Consider the following 17,646-nt stretch of genomic DNA (forward strand, 5'->3'; position numbering starts at 1 on the left):
TAATATATGCAAATATATATTGGCTAAAAATATGTTTAAATAAATTTAGCTTCTATTTCTGAAATGTTTCTGCAGGGATCTGAACTCATATCCTTCTACATTAGAGCCAAGAATGTTAACCACTACGCTATAGAGCTACATGTTAACCTGCAGTGAAATATAAAATGCTACTTCTGCTGTATAGGAATACTTACTACATGAGAATCTATAGTACTATGAGGTTTTTCTTACATAGTTTATCATTTAGCTTTATAGCTGAGTGGTTAAAGTTCTTGCCTGTAATGTAGAAGGTTGTGAGTTCAAATCTCAGCAGACACTTTTCAGAAATAGAGGCTAAATGAGATTTAAATCCACTGGGTGTCCCCAACACTGACTCCATATATGGACATAGCTATATATGGAGTCAGAGCAAGGACTCCTAAGCCACTGACTTACACTGGGGGATTAACTTACTGTGTAGTGATCTTCTGCATAGACCTCCATGGGATCCGGCACCCTCCCCTATTTCGAGCAGGGGGTGCCTGGTTTAATGCTCAAGTTCTCCAATTGACTTCCATTGTGCTCGGGTGCACTTTGGTGCTCGATCAACACTATAAAAGAGATGTTCCAGAAGTCTAGAAATGAAGGGGAGGTTAGAAACAGGTTGGTAGTGAGCGGCACAGGTCGCGTCAAGGCGGGTAATGAGAGCCGGAAAGAAGACTTCATGGCCTCCAGAGAAGCAGCTTCATGTCCGCTCTCACCTCCTCACAGCAGGACTTCTTCACTTCTATTACGTCGTCTCTGTCCCACAACCCCAAATAATGATCATACCTTTACCTCCCTCTGCCCCCCGTACCCCGTCTGACACCCCTCATCTCAGCTGAGGACTATGCCTCTTATCTCTAAACCATCGGCAGCGTTAGATGAAGCTCGGAGCCGCCGTCCTCTCAGCCTCTCTACGTTACTACTCGCTGCTCTTCCCACATAACCTGCTTTACCGCTGCCACTGAGGACAACCTTCCCGCCTTCTGCCCCTCCCCCGTCACACTAATCACCGCTTTACCTCCCCGAGCCGGTCCTGCCTCCGATCACAATCTGTCCGACATTTCCGCCGTTCTCCAGCGTCGCCCGATGCGTTTTTTCTAATCTCCAAAGACTAAAATCTCATCTTTGAAATTCAGCCAATGATACAAGACTGAGACAAGGGAACTTATCTCCTGTCCACTGATTGTGGGGATCGGATTGCTGGGGGCCCCTGCCAGTCAGGAGAACGGGGCCCATGTTCCACCATTGGAGCAGCAGACAAGCTCAGATCAACTACAGAGACAATCCCCAGCGATAAGACACAGCGCGGCCATTTATGTGCTAACACTAGGAACAACAGAAGAGAAGGTTATTCCTCCTTTTCCCCCACAGCGGAAATCCTACATCTGCCCGACATAAGGTATCGCTGACATCATTTCTACTAACTGATATGGAGAAAAGGGACAGAGTTACCCCTAAACATCTCCTGAGCGCACACAGAGCCCCGATACCAGCAGATTACATCGCCGGCTCTGCTACATGGACATGACAAAGACTCAGCTGTAGTAACTGAACATTACACATACACAGCTCTGCTACATGGACATGACAAAGACTCAGCTGTAGTAACTGAACATTACACATACACAGCTCTGCTACATGGACATGACAAAGACTCAGCTGTAGTAACTGAACATTACACATACACAGCTCTGCTACATGGACATGACAGAGACTCCGCTGTAGTCACTGCACATCACACATACACAGCTCTGCTACATGGACATGACAGAGACTCCGCTGTAGTAACTGAACATTACACATACAGAGCTCTGCTACATGAACATGACAGAGACTCTGCTGTAGTAACTGAACATTACACATACACAGCTCTGCTACATGGACATGACAGAGACTCCGCTGTAGTAACTGAACATTACACATACACAGCTCTGCTGCATGGACATGACAGAGACTGAACATTACACATACACAGCTCTGCTACATGGACATGACAGAGACTCAGCTGTAGTAACTGCACATTACACATACACAGCTCTGCTACATGGACATGACAGAGACTCCGCTGTAGTAACTGAACATTACACATACACAGCTCTGCTACATGGAAATGACAAAGACTGTAGTAACTGAACATTACACATACACAGCTCTGCTGCATGGACATGACAGAGACTGAACATTACACATACACAGCTCTGCTACATGGACATGACAGAGACTCAGCTGTAGTAACTGAACATTACACATACACATCTCTGCTACATGGACATGACAGAGACTCCGCTGTAGTAACTGAACATTACACATACACAACTCTGCTACATGGACATGACAAAGACTCAGCTGTAGTAACTGAACATTACACATACACAGCTCTGCTACATGGACATGACAGAGACTCAGCTGTAGTAACTGAACATTACACATACACAGCTCTGCTACATGGACATGACAGAGACTCAGCTGTAGTAACTGAACATTACACATACACAGCTCTGCTACATGGACATGACAGAGACTCAGCTGTAGTAACTGTACATTACACATACACAGCTCTGCTACATGGACATGACAAAGACTCCGCTGTAGTAACTGAACATTACACATACACAGCTCTGCTACATGGACATGACAGAGACTCTGCTGTAGTAACTGTACATTACACATACACAGCTCTGCTACATGGACATGACAAAGACTCCGCTGTAGTAACTGAACATTACACATACACAGCTCTGCTACATGGACATGACAAAGACTCAGCTGTAGTAACTGATCATTACACATACACAGCTCTGCTGCACACACTGATAGAAGTCTTTAGAGGCATATTACACATAAACAGCTTGGTTGTATGCACATAGAGCAGATAACCCTGTTCATGTGATCTGCATGACTCCTCCCACGCCTGATCACATGGTCATGACATCATCACAGGTCCTGGAAATCTCCTGCAGCACAGGCTAACTCCGCCCACACCTAATCACATGGTCATGACATCATCACAGGTCCTGTACCTTCTCCTGCAGCACAGCCTGACTCCTCCCACACACGGTCACATGGTCATGACATCGTCACAGGTCCTGTACCTTCTCTTGCAGCACAGCCTGACTCCGCCCACACCTGATCACATGGTCATGACATCATCACAGGTCCTGTACCTTCTCCTGCAGCACAGCCTGACTCCTCCCACACCTGATCACATGGTCATGACATCATCACAGGTCCTGTACCTTCTCCTGCAGCACAGCCTGGAGCCCGACTACTGCACGGTGGTAGAAATTACAGCCCAGGAGGCTCCATAGTGAAGGGTTGTCAGAGGAGGACACGCCTGCCCCCAGGTAAGTGGAACACTCATCACATCCACACATATAAGGCTCCATCCCCCCTTAAGGCCAAGTTCACACTGCAGTTATTTCCTTCAGTTATTGAGCCCAGACCAGCAGTGAAGCGACTCAGAGATCAGGTGTAATGGGAAGATCCGCACTTGTTCTGTGGTTTTCTCCCGCTCCAGGTTTTGGCTCACAATAACTGATGGAAATAACTGATCAAATAACTGAAGTGTGAACTCAGCCTAAGGATCCGCAAAACATGGACACCGGCAATGTGCATTCCGCATTTTGCGGACCGCACATCGCCGGCACTATAATAGAATATGCCTAATCTTGTCCGCAGTTGTGGACAAGAACTGGACATATTCTATTTTTTTCGGGAACGAAACGAGTCTGCATTTCCATATCCGGGCAGCACATAGTGCGGCCCCATAGAAATGAATGGGTCCGCAATTCCGTTCCACAAAATGCGGAACAGAATTGCGGACGTGTGAAGACCCTTATCAACAAATTCCAGAGAACATGAAGCAGGAAGTAAAGACGCAGCTTCTGGGGCAGGACACCAGCCTAAAGATAATAACATAACATACAAATCACAAGAGGTTGGTTCTAGTATACAATGCATTTCAAGGGCGGCCTTCCTCAGGTGCAACAAAAGCCAGGAGCAGGGGGTGTTATATAGAAGACATATCCAGGAGAACTCAGAGACGTGGACTGGAGCAGGGGACGTTATATAGAAGATATATCCAGGAGATCTCAGAGACGTGGACTGGAACAGGGGACGTTATATAGAAGACATATCCAGGAGATCTCAGAGACGTGGACTGGAGCAGGGGGCGTTATATAGAAGACATATCCAGGAGATCTCAGAGACGTGGACTGGAGCAGGGGGCGTTATATAGAAGACATATCCAGGAGATCTCAGAGACGTGGACTGGAGCAGGGGAGGTTATATAGAAGACATATCCAGGAGATCTCAGAGACGTGGACTGGAGCAGGGGGCGTTATATAGAAGACATATCCAGGAGATCTCAGAGACATGGACTGGAGCAGGGGACGTTATATAGAAGACATATCCAGGAGATCTCAGAGACGTGGACTGGAGCAGGGGACGTTATATAGAAGACATGTCCAGGAGATCTCAGAGACGTGGACTGGAGCAGGTGGCATTATATAGAAGAAATATCCAGGAGATCTCAGAGACGTGGACTGGAGCAGGGGGCGTTATATAGAAGACATATCCAGGAGATCTCAGAGACGTGGACTGGAGCAGGGGGCGTTATATAGAAGACATGTCCAGGAGATCTCAGAGACGTGGACTGGAGCAGGGGGCGTTATATAGAAGACATGTCCAGGAGATCTCAGAGACGTGGACTGGAGCAGGGGACGTTATATAGAAGACATATCCAGGAGATCTCAGAGACGTGGACTGGAGGAGGGGGCATTATATAGAAGACATATCCAGGAGATCTCAGAGACGTGGACTGGAGGAGGGGGCATTATATAGAAGACATATCCAGGAGATCTCAGAGACATGGACTGGAGGAGGGGACGTTATATAGAAGAGATGTCCAGGAGATCGCAGAGACGTGGACTGGAGCTGGGGATTTGAACAACCAAAACATAAGAATTCCTACTTTTCTAACAATCGCTAAAAACATGACTGGATAAAATGAGTGGCACTACAAGAAGAGGATCACACCCCCAAGGATATATAAATACAGGACACGAGGCTGAAGTTGGTTTCTTATTCAGAAGTTGCAGTGAGCGTCCCGAGGGGAAATCAGATGAAAGCGGCATTAAAATACAAAAGACGGGCACAAAATGGGCAGAAAAGTGTGATTTAGAGACTTAAATGGATTCGGGCACTGATCTCACACTGGTGACATACAGAGGGTGGTGCCCGCACCATATACAGGGGAGTTCAGCCCAAACAGGTTCTGGGCACAAGAACTGGCAGCAAAGTGGACAGACGGACACTGTCACTGATTTCTATAGTAACTGGTGTTTTTAATGGGTTAAATGAATATGGGCCGGGCTGAACTGAAATGTATATGATGTGGGGCATCACCCTCTGTGTGTCACTGTTAGGGGGGGGGGGGCGCTGTGGATGTCACTGTTATGGGGGCGCCGCTGTGGATGTCACTGTTATGGGGGCGCCGCTGTGGATGTCACTGTTATGGGGCGGCGCTGTGGATGTCACTGTTATGGGGGGGCGCTGTGGATGTCACTGTTATGGGGGGGCGCTGTGGATGTCACTGTTATGGGGGGGCGCTGGGGATGTCACTGTTATGGGGGGGCGCTGTGGAGGTCACTGTTATGGGGGGGCGCTGTGGAGGTCACTGTTATGGGGGGGCGCTGTGGAGGTCACTGTTATGGGGGGGCGCTGTGGAGGTCACTGTTATGGGGGGCGCTGTGAATGACACTGTTATGGGGGGCGCTGGGGATGTCACTGTTATGGGGGGGCGCTGGGGAGGTCACTGTTATGGGGGGGCGCTGTGGAGGTCACTGTTATGGGGGGGCGCTGTGGAGGTCACTGTTATGGGGGGGCGCTGTGGAGGTCACTGTTATGGGGGGGCGCTGTGGAGGTCACTGTTATGGGGGGGCGCTGTGGAGGTCACTGTTATGGGGGGGCGCTGTGGAGGTCACTGTTATGGGGGGGCGCTGTGGAGGTCACTGTTATGGGGGGCGCTGTGGAGGTCACTGTTATGGGGGGGCGCTGTGAATGACACTGTTATGGGGGGCGCTGGGGATGTCACTGTTATGGGGGGGCGCTGGGGAGGTCACTGTTATGGGGGGGCGCTGTGGAGGTCACTGTTATGGGGGGGCGCTGTGGAGGTCACTGTTATGGGGGGGCGCTGTGGAGGTCACTGTTATGGGGGGGCGCTGTGGAGGTCACTGTTATGGGGGGGCGCTGTGGAGGTCACTGTTATGGGGGGGCGCTGTGGAGGTCACTGTTATGGGGGGGCGCTGTGGAGGTCACTGTTATGGGGGGGCGCTGTGGAGGTCACTGTTATGGGGGGGCGCTGTGGAGGTCACTGTTATGGGGGGGCGCTGTGGAGGTCACTGTTATGGGGGGGCGCTGTGGAGGTCACTGTTATGGGGGGGCGCTGTGGAGGTCACTGTTATGGGGGGGCGCTGTGGAGGTCACTGTTATGGGGGGGCGCTGTGGAGGTCACTGTTATGGGGGGGCGCTGTGGATGCGGTGTGAAGCCGGTAATTCTGCTTGTAGATGATAAATATGATATAACGGCTCCAAAAAGATATTAAAGAGGACCTCCTTCTGTTGATTGACAGGGCCAGCGAGCGCTCTCCTCCTCCGGCTGGCCCTGTCAGCATTTCAAATCCCGCGCCTATCTTCATTCGACGCAGGCGATCTGAGAGAAGGACGCTCGCCTCCTCCGCACTCCCTCAGTGCGCCTGCGCTGATGACGTCTTCTCTTTCGATGACGTCATCGGCGCAGGCGCACTGAGGGAGTGCTGAGGAGGCGAGCGTCCTTCTCTCAGAGCGCCTGCGCCAAATGAAGACAGGCGCGGGATTTGAAATGCTGACAAGGCCAGCCGGAGGAGGAGAGCGCTCCATGGCCCTGTCAATCAACAGGAGGAGGGGGCGTTTTTTTAAAAGGAGGATGCGGCGGCTACCAGCAAGTAGATGCCCTACTTGCTGGTTGTGAAGTCATTTGCATATTTTAACCCCTTAAGGACACAGCCTTATTTCACCTTAAGGACTTGGCCATTTTTGGCAAATCTGACCAGTGTCACTTTAAGTGCTGATAACTTTAAAACGCTTTGACTTATCCAGGCCGTTCTGACGGCCTGGACAATATGTTTTTTCGTCACATATTGTAATTCATGACACTGGTAAAATGAAGTAAAAAAAACTAATTTTTTTGCACCAAAAAATACCTAATTAAAAAAAATTTGGAAAAATTAGCAAATTTCAAAGTTTCAGTTTCTCTACTTCTGTAATACATAGTAATACCCCCAAAAATTGTGATGCCTTTACATTCCCCATATGTCTACTTCATGTTTGAATTATTTTGGGAATGATATTTTTTTTTTTGGGGATGTTATAAGGCTTAGAAGTTTAGAAGCAAATCTTGAAATTTTTCAGAAATTTACAAAAACTCAATTTTTAGGGACCAGTTCAGGTCTGAAGTCGCTTTGCGAGGCTTACATAATAGAAACCACCCAAAAATGACCCCATCTAAGAAACTACACCCCTCAAGGTATTCAAAACTGATTTTACATACGTGGTTAACCCTTTAGGTGTTGCACAAGAGTTATTGGCAAATGGTGATGAAATTTGAGAATTTCATTTTTTTTGTCTGATATCTTCATTTTAACCCATTTTTTCCACTAACAAAGCAAGGGTTAACAGCCAAAAAAGACTGTATCTTTATTGCCCTGACTCTGCCGTTTACAGAAACACCCAATATGTGGCCGTAAACTACTGTACGGCCACACAGCGGGGCGTAGAGTGAAAGGTGCGCCGTATGGTTTTTTGAGGGCTGATTTTTATGGATCAGTTTATTTACACCATGTCCTGTTTCAACCCCCCTTATGCACCCCTGGAGTAGAAACTCCCGAAAAGTGACCCCATCTAAGAAACTACACCCCTCAAGGTATTCAAAACTGATTTTTCATACGTCGTTAACCCTTTAGGTGTTGCACAAGAGTTATTGGCAAATATGGATGAAATTAGAAAATTTCATTTTTTTGCCTTATTTTCCATTTTAACCCTTGTTTTCCACTAACAAAGCAAGGGTTAACAGCCAAACAAGACTGTATCTTTATTGCCCTGACTCTGACGTTTACAGAAACACCCCATATATGGTCGTACACTACTGTATGGCCACACAGCGGGGCGTAGAGTGAAAGGTGCGCCGTGTGGTTTTTGGAGGGCTGATTTTTATGGACCGGTTTATTTACACCGTGTCCTGTTTCAAGCCCCCCTGATGCACCCCTGGAGTCGAAACTCCCTAAAAGTGACCTCATTTTGGAAACTACGGGATAAGGTGGCATTTTTTGGGGGAGTATTTTTAGGGTAAATATGATGTTTGGTTGCGCTATATTACATTTTGGTAGGGTTACCAAAAATTGAAATTCTGATATTTCATCTCCATTTGCCATTAACTGTTGAGGAACACCTAAAGGGTTAATAAAGTTTGTATAATCAGTTTTGAATACCCTGAGGGGTGTAGTTTCTTAGATGGGGTAACTTTTAGGGAGTTTTTACTCTAGGGGGGCATCAGGGGGGCTTAAAAGGGATATGGTGTCAATAAAAAAGGCCTTCAAAATCGGCCTTCCAGAAACCATGTCGGTCCTTTCCTTTTGCGGCCTCCCTTTTACTGATACAGCAGTTTACGACCAGAAATATGGTGTTTCTGTAAACTGCAGTATCAGGGTAATAAATTTAAACTTTTATTTGGTTGTTAACCCTTGTTTTGTTACTGCAAAAAACGGATTGAAATGGAAAAGTGCCAAAAATAGCTGTTTTGGCACCATTTTTTTTTTAACCGTGTTAATCTGGGGAGTTAGGTCATGAGATATTTTTATAAAGGAGATTCTTACGGACGTGGCAATACCTAATAAGTCAACTTTTTTTTTTTTTTACAATTATTTAGGTTTTTGACTATTATCTTTTTTGATACAATTTTTTGGGGGTATCTCTAAAGTCTGTCATTTTTTATTTTCTTTTCTTTTATCCAATTATCTTATGTGGGGGCTCATTTTTTGCGGGATGAGCGGACGGTTTTATTGGCGCTATTTTGGGGGCTATATGACTTTTTGATCGCTTGCTATTAAACTTTTTGTTATGTAAGGTGACCAAAAAAATATTTTTGTGCACCTATTTTTTTTTGGACTGTGTTAATTTGGGGGTTGGGTCATGTGGTATTTTTATAGAGGAGATTCTTACGGACGCGGCGATGCCTAATAAGTCAACTTTTTTTTTTACAATTATTTAGGTTTTAGACTATATTATCCTTTTTGATACCCCCAATTTTTTTTTGTATCTCTAAAGTCTAAGAGTCATTTTCTATTTTTTTATTTTATCCGATTATCTTATGTGGGGGCTCATTTTTTGCGGGATGAGACGACGGTTTTATTGGCACTATTTTGGGGGCTATATGACTTTTTGATCGCTTTCTATTAAACTTTTTTTATGTAAGGTGAAAAAAAAAACTTTTTTTTTGCACTTTTTTTTTTTTCTGGACCGTGTTAATCTGGGGGGTTAGGTCATGGGGCATTTTTATAGAGGAGATTATTACCGACGCGGCAATACCTAATATGTCTACTTTTAATAAATTATTTTAGTTTTTTTGGGTGTCTCAAGTCTGAGAACCATTTTTTTTTTTTTAGCTGATGTCAGTGCTAAATTGGGATATAAATTTAGTACTCCATGGCAGTGTGATACTCCCTGAAGCAACCGTCAATGCAGAGGCCCGGATGATCGGGGCACGTGTCGCGCTGAGTAGTCGTGTCCTTCCGTATCCCCCTCCTGCGACACACTCTGCACTTTTTTTGGGTTCGTCCCTTCTTTCCAGTATGGGGGACCACACCTGGAAAGTGTTGGCCAGGCACGATCCGGGCGCCTACAGTTCCCGAGGTACTCCGGCCTGCTCTTTCCTGGTCCGAAAAGATCAGGGCCTTGAGGACTGCCTCATAGAACTGGAGGAATGTCCCTGTGCTGCCAGCGCTTCGGGATAGTACTAAACAGTTGTACATGGCAACCTGTACTAAGTAGACCGCAACTTTTTTGTACCATGCGCGGGTTTTGCGCATGGCGTTATATGGCTTGAGGACTTGATCCGAGAGATCAACTCCTCCCATATACCGATTGTAGTCGACGATACAATCGGGCTTGAGGACCGTTGCCGCGGTACCTCGCACAGGGACAGGGGTGATGCCGTTACCATGAATTGTGAACAGCATAAGGACATCCCTCTTGTCCTTATACCTGACCAGCAACAGGTTTGCAGTGGTAAGGGCACGGGTCTCACCCCTGGGGATAGGTACCTGGAGGGGGTGGGCAGGGAGGCCGCGTTGATTTTTCTGCACGGTCCCACAAGCGGACGTTGATCTGGCGGCAAGGGACTGGAACAAGGGGATACTGGTATAAAAGTTATCCACGTACAGGTGGAAACCCTTATCCAGCAGTGGGTGCATAAGGTCCCACACAAGTTTCCCGGTAACACCCAGAGTGGGGGGGACATTCTGGGGGTTGAATCCGGGAATCTTGCCCCTCGTATGCACAAAATTTGTAAGTGTACCCTGAGGTACTCTCACAAATTTTGTATAGCTTCACGCCATACCTCGCCCGCTTGGAGGGCACATACTGGCGGAAAATGAGTCTCCCCTTGAACGCAATGAGAGATTAGTCAACCACGACCTCCCTTCCAGGTACATAGGCCTCCATGAATTTGGCCCCAAAGTGATCGATGACCGGCCGCATCTTATACAGACGGTCATGGGCAGGATCACCTCGGGGGGGGACATGCTGCATTATCGGAATAATGCAGACATTTCCGGATGGCCTCAAACCGGGAGCGTGTCATGGCCGTACTGCAAAGTGGGGTCTGGTATAGGACGTCCCCACTCCAGTACAGCCTGGCACTGGGTTTCTTGACCAGGCCCATATGCAGCACGAGGCCCCAAAATGTCCTCATTTCGGCTGCACTGACCGGCGTCCAGCCACCAGGCCTGGCCAAAAAGGAGCCCGGGTGCTGAGCAACGAACTGTTGGGCGTACAGATTCGTCTGCTCCACCATCAGATTTACCAGTGGGTCACTGAAAAAATGACAAAAAAAGTCATATTCAGTGTAGCCCACTGTGGAAATCTGGATTCCTGATTGGCCTACAAAATCAGGAATCACGGGCTCGTATCGCTCTGGGCTACACCAGACTAGTTCACCGGCAGGGTGCTCCGGTGGATTTAACTGGTGGGCCGGGAAACCAGTACGAGCCCCAGAGCTGCTCGTGCTAGTGTGGGCCACAGGGTCCCTAACATGGCAGTCCCCTTGCTCCGCCTGGCGACATCTCCACCGCCTTGGGGGCTCATCATCATCGCTAGATGATGAGGAGGATGCGGATGACAACAGGAATGTGGGGTCATCCTCATCCTCACTGGGACTCTCGGAGTCGGAGGCAAGCTGGGCGTATGCCTCCTCGGCCGAGAACGTCCGGCGGGCCATAGGGGAGTGTGTGTCTGCGTGTATATGTGTGTGTGTGTAACTCTTTATTTGGTGTGTGTGGGGGCACGGGTGTCCACGAACTCACCCTAAAACTAACAGAAAAAAATAAAATAAACTAACAAAAAAAGGGCAAAAAATGTGGGAAAAAAAATTCAAAACCGCTGATCAAACGTCCAAAGTTGATCAGCGGTGGGGTGTGTGATGCGCTAACAGTGGCCGGACGCTAAGTGCTGGCCACAGTCAGCGTACACAAAAAAAAAAAAGCACCCCAAAAAGGTGGCGGGGGGAGGGGGGCAAGTGGCAGCACCCCTGGGGGGTCTAGGGTCACACAGCTGTGCTGTGGACCCCAGACACCCTAACTTAGGGTGATGCAATCAAAGTTAAAAAAAACTACCTTTCCCTTTTTTTTTTTCCCCCCTGCCTAACCCAAACTTTCCCTATGCTGTCCCTATGTACCTGATGGGGTGCTGGGGGCAGAGATCGGGTCCTGGGGGCACAGATCGAGGTGCTGGCAGCGGTGGCAGACACCTGCAGGCAGCTCCTGTCTCCTCCGGCTCCGGAACACAAAAGGAGGAAGAGAGGAGCACCTGCCTCTTTTGAATCTGCCGCCGGACCGCCCACAGACCAATCAGAAAGCGATCCTGAGTGGTGATGTCACCATCACCACTCAGGATTGCTGGATGGTGATTGGTGGGGTGAAATCACACCACCATCACCATCCTGTTCCGGGTTATCAGGTCTTCAGAGACCCGAATAACCCGGAAACGCAGAAAACCGCCATTGACCTGCGGTTTTCTGCGATCGCATACATGGGGGGGTCACCGGACCCCCCGACGCATTTGCCCCAAGTGCCTACTCAATGGCGCGCGGCGGTGATCGAAAATACACAGGGCGTACATGTACGCCCTGTGTCTTTAAGTACCAGGGCACAAGGGCGTACCTGTACGCCCTGTGTCCTTAAGGGGTTAAAAGATTGATTTTTTATGAAACGAAGCCACAGACCAAGGTAAGAGCCCTATATAGGGAATAGTCGTACAATAAGGATTTTAACAAGCCCAAAAATGAAAAATGTGTTTTTGGGGTGACAGAAGCCCTTGAAGTCTCGCGTGGTGCTGTCATGGGTAAAGGGAAAAATTATGATTACTTACCGGTGATTTGATTTTCCAGAGCCCATGACAGCACCCTTATATTCCCTCCCTTTGATGCTCCTATATTCACTTGGGTGCAGCAGCAGAAAAAAATAAAGATTATATATATATATATATATATATATATATATATATAGAGAACAAGAAAATCTGACTGCACTCCAGATGAATCTTCAGAAAAGTGTGTGTTTATTCACCCATATGGTGGCAAAGACGACGTTTCGGCTCGTACATTAGCCTTTCTCAAGTCTGCTTCTTCGTGCGGCACCTGAGGGGTTAATTGCGGCGGATCGCAGCGCGCAGTCATAGAGGCTGAGTGCCAGGTATGGGATATGCGTTTGTATTCAGGCATAAACTATATTCATTGGTGGCACAGTGCACCGCACCCCCCCCCCCCTCCACCAACCCCAGTATTATAAAGTAGAATCATTGGTGGTGCAGTGCGACCCCAAACCCCCAGCTTCTGATCAGAGCCCCAGCAGTGTAATCCTGGGACTCTTATCGGTTACCAGGGCAGCAGGGACAGTGTGAAGTCCTATTCACCCTGATAGAGCTCTATCAGGCTGAATAGGAGAAGGGAAGATCCCAGGTTCTAGCCCCTAAAGGTGTAAATAGTTTTTAAATAAAAAAAAAATAAAAAATATTAAGTAAATTATTTAAATTACCCCCTTTCCCAATTTTGCATATAAAATATATAAGCAATAAATACATTTTACATAGTTCGCACTTTTTTGGGTGTGGAGATATCAAAATATTTACAAATATCTCCTATGCGGTGAACGCAGTAACAGGAAAAAAAAGATAACAAAATGTGCAATTTTACCTTATCCCGACAAAAAATGTGGTTAGTACTGTTCTATTATGGTCCAGACTTTCCATAAAATGTGGAATGCATGTGGCTTTTTTGGTGTTTTTATTTTTTTCACGTGGTATCGAGTATCGCAATACTTTTTTATGGTATCGAAATAAATTGGTGACTAAATTCTTTAGGTTAGGAGCCAATGACTCCTTGATATTCTTTTTTAGGCCTCTTTCACACTTGCGTTGTCCGGATCCGGCGTGTGCTCCACTTGCCGGAATTACACGCCGGATCCGGAAAAACGCAAGTGAACTGAAAGCATTTGAAGACGGATTCCTCTTCAAAATGCGTTCAGTGTTACTATGGCAGCCAGGACGCTATTAAAGTCCTGGTTGCCATAGTAGGAGCTGGGAGCGGGGGAGCGGTATACTTACAGTCCGTGCGGCTCCCGGGGCGCTCCAGAATTACGTCAGAGCGCCCCATGCGCATGGATGATGTGCCATGCGATCACGTGATCCATGTGCTTGGGGCGCCCTGACTTCACGCTGGAGCGCCCCGGGAGCCGCACGGACGGTAAGTATACTGCTCCCCCGCTCCCCACTACACTTTACCATGGCTGCCAGGACTTTAGCGTCCCGGCAGCCATGGTAACCATTCAGAAAAAGCTAAACGTCGGATCCGGCAATGCGCCGAAATGACGTTTAGCTTAAGTCCGGATCAATGCCTTTCAATGGGCATTAATTCCAGATCCGGCAAGTGTTCAGGATTTTTGGCCGGAGCAAAAAGCGCAGCATGCTGCGGTATTTTCTCCGGCCAAAAAATGTTCCGGTCCGGAACTGAAGACATCCTGATGCATCCTGAACGGATATCTCTCCATTCAGAATGCATTAGGATAAAACTGATCAGGATTCTTCCGGCATAGAGCCCTGACGACGGAACTCTATGCCGGAAGAAAAGAACGCAGGTGTGAAAGAGCCCTTAGTCTGGATCCCTGTAGGTGCCGGTGGAGGTCCGGGGCTTCCATTGGTCACTTGCGGCAGGTACGTGTGCCCCTCTGGTTGGAGGCAGGCCGCGTAGAATGGAGTATGGGAAGCAGCCTCGGTTGGGGTGATGCGTTCCCACATGCGTGGCTGGAGCAACCTCAGTCCTGGCGTGCAGTGGTTGACAGCGAGGGACGCCTTCAGGAGCTTCGGGTAGGCTGTTACAGGGATTATGACGCACTTCCGGGGCGGGCACTTCCCGGAGTCGCTTGCTGATGACGCGTGCGTTCCATATGAAACACTTCCGGTGGCGTGCGTTCCACTACCCAGTTTTCCGGACGGAGATGCCAAGGTAGATCTGGGGAAGCCTGTGTGTTCAGAAATTGCTGGAGCAGGACACTAGGTGCTCCTATCGGCTGATCTCTGTATACTGTCTGCTATCCTGCCAGGTATTTGACGCAGGAAGATTCTGAGTAGTCGGGTCCTCCTTGTTTGGTTTGTCTGCTTGTACTCTGCATCATTTCAATATGTATGTTTTCATAGTAATATGGAAGAAGAAAAGAGGCCCGACCCGGCAGGAGGAGAAAACCCTGAGCCGGTAGTGCATCTCAGAGTCTAGAATCATAGGGTTAAGTACCCAGATCTATGCAATAGACATTAATGGGGTCGTTTATCTGTTTTTTCATAGACAAGACGCAGTAAAGTTTTGACTCAGGGAAGAGCTAGTTAAGAGTAACTTATTTCCTGCTGAAGATACAGATAAGTTATTAAAAGTGTACCTTAGAGTTAGAAGATACTAAGGAAGATAGGTCAGTAGTGGACATGGGTTTTGAAGCTCTGCAGCAGAAGTAACGAAGATGTTTTCCCTTACATAAAAGTGTTATATCCCTCATTAACAAAGAGTGGAAAAAGCCAGACAAAAAAGTCTTTATTTCCCAAATTTTTAAAAGGAAATACCCCTTTGAGGAGGATGCTACTTCTTTCTGGGGTAAGGCGCCTAAGATTGATGTGGCCATCTCTAAAATATCTAAAAGATCCTCTCTTCCATTTGAGGAATTGGAGTCTTTAAGGGATCCATTAGATAAAAGATTGACTCCTGCCTAAAGAGTACCCAGAAAGCCTCCTCCTCCGCCTTTAGACCTGGTATAGCTTCAACGGTGGCAGCTAGATCCATGGTGGTTTGGCTAGATAGGTTAGAGACACAGATTCGTGAAAAATGCCCCTGTGATCAGATTCTGTCCTCTATTCCTACCTTACAGAAGACAGCTGAATTTTTGGCTGATGCCTCGGTAGATTCTATCACACTGTCAGCACAGGCCTCCTCTCTTTCAGCACGCAGAGCCCTGTGGCTAAAGAATTGGAGAGGAGGTGACCTAGCGTCAAAACAGCGTTTATGCGGCAGTCCCTGCCAGGGTGAATTCCTATTCGGGTCCGATTTGGATTCCTTACTGGACAAGGCTGCAGACCGGAAGAGAAAATTTCGAGATGTATCCTCGGGATTCCCCGACCTAAAAAAACATCCCAACAGCAACCATGATGCCAGAAGCAGGGTGGGAGGAAAAAAAATAATACTTCCTTTCTGCTTGAGAAGACGTTGGGGGAGTTTGGGTTCAAAAGTTAATAAAGGAAGGTCTGAAGCTAGAATTCCATTCTACCCCACCCCCTCCTCCTCATAGTTTCAGATCTCAGCCAATCAGCAATGGTAAAAGAGGTATTGAGTCCAGTGCCAATGGGAGAACGGGGAAGAGGATACTATTCTCTTCTCTTTTTGGTAAAAAAAAAAATGGATGGAACCTTTTGCGCGATTATAAATCTCAAACATTTAAACAAACATCTGGTTCAGAGGAAATTCAGTTCCTCAGAGTTGCTGTAAAGATCAGAGGCCAGATTCATCATTTCCAGTATCGGGCGCTTCCATTTGGTCTTTCCATGGCACCCAGAATTTTTACCAAGATTATCTCAGAAGTGGCATCCTTCATAAGGAAAGAAGACATACTGTTTCTACCATACCTGGACAATTTCCTCATCATTGCAGACTCTCATCGGAATTGTGTAATTGCAGTTCAGAAGGTATTGGGCAGATTTCCTGAAACAGTTAGGTTGGATTATAAATCTAGAGAAGTCCCGGCTACAACCAAGAATGTATCAGTTATTCCTAGGTTTCCTCCTGGATTCCAGATCCCAGAGGGTGTTTCTTACAGAAGATAAAATTTCAAGGAATCAGAGGAAGATTCAGATGTTAAGATCTACAAATCACCTGTGCATTCGGAAGTCCATGTCGCTGCTAGGGTCAATGACATCTTGTATACCAGCAGTAGCGTTTGCTCAATTGCACACTCAAGCCCTGCAAACAGGGATCCTGTTCGCCTTCAAAGTCTGCGGAAATTCCTTAGAGACAAAAATAAAAATCTCATAAAAAACTCTGAAAAGTCTGGAATGGTGGCAGGAGAAGTCAAATCTAGATAAGGGAGTTCCTTGGAATATCTCCACTCCCGTGGTATTGACCACGGATGCCAGTCTTCTTGGGTTGGGAGCGCATTGTCTAGACTAGGTCTTTTAGGGGACATGGTCTCCAGTTCAGCAGACCTTCTCCTCAAACAGGAAAGAATTGTTGCCAGTCCGCCTTGCCCTACAATAAGCGATCCCCCTAATCTATTCAGACCACATAAGAATATTATCAGAAAATCATGCAATGGTGGCATATATAAATCACCAGGGGGGTACGAGATCCAGATCCCTCATGAAGGAAAGTTCCCTTCTGTTTCAGTTTGTTTTTCCCTGTTATGTGGAGAGCCGAGATCTGTCCATACTTCCCCTCCACAATGTCCAGGCAGATTTCCTGAGTCGTGATCAGCTAAGACTGGGGGAATGGTCTCTGAATCAAGTTATCTTTGGGAAAGTAGTCAGTGCATAGGGTCTTCCGTCCATCGACCTGTTTGCCACCCGAGCAAACAGGAAAGTGAGATGCTTCTACTCGCTCAACCCAAGGGAATCCCCATTTGGAGTGGATTATTTTCTCCTGAAATGGGACTTCCCTTTGGGCTAGGCTTTTCCACCCCTTCAGTTAATTCCGTCAGTGCTAAAGAAGATCAGGGACGAGCAGGCGAGAATCACTCATAGCCCGATTCTGGCCAAAGAGAGCTTGGTTCTGTCTCCTAAGATCTA

General features: G+C 47.4%; 1 long non-coding RNA gene and 1 pseudogene across 1 annotated transcript in view; both read left to right on the forward strand.

Annotated features, from left to right (window-relative positions):
* LOC122940390 overlaps window positions 1-17,646 on the forward strand; it is a 1,294,760-nt pseudogene that overhangs the window by 81,442 nt on the left and 1,195,672 nt on the right.
* Window positions 3,259-17,646, forward strand: part of LOC122940474 — a 29,066-nt gene continuing 14,678 nt past the window's right edge. Inside the window, exon 1 of the long non-coding RNA XR_006390297.1 lies at window positions 3,259-3,368. This is a non-coding gene — a long non-coding RNA (uncharacterized LOC122940474). The remainder of the gene's footprint in view (window positions 3,369-17,646) is intronic.

The sequence above is a fragment of the Bufo gargarizans genome, chromosome 6, assembly GCF_014858855.1.
Source record: "Bufo gargarizans isolate SCDJY-AF-19 chromosome 6, ASM1485885v1, whole genome shotgun sequence".
Taxonomy (NCBI): domain Eukaryota; kingdom Metazoa; phylum Chordata; class Amphibia; order Anura; family Bufonidae; genus Bufo; species Bufo gargarizans.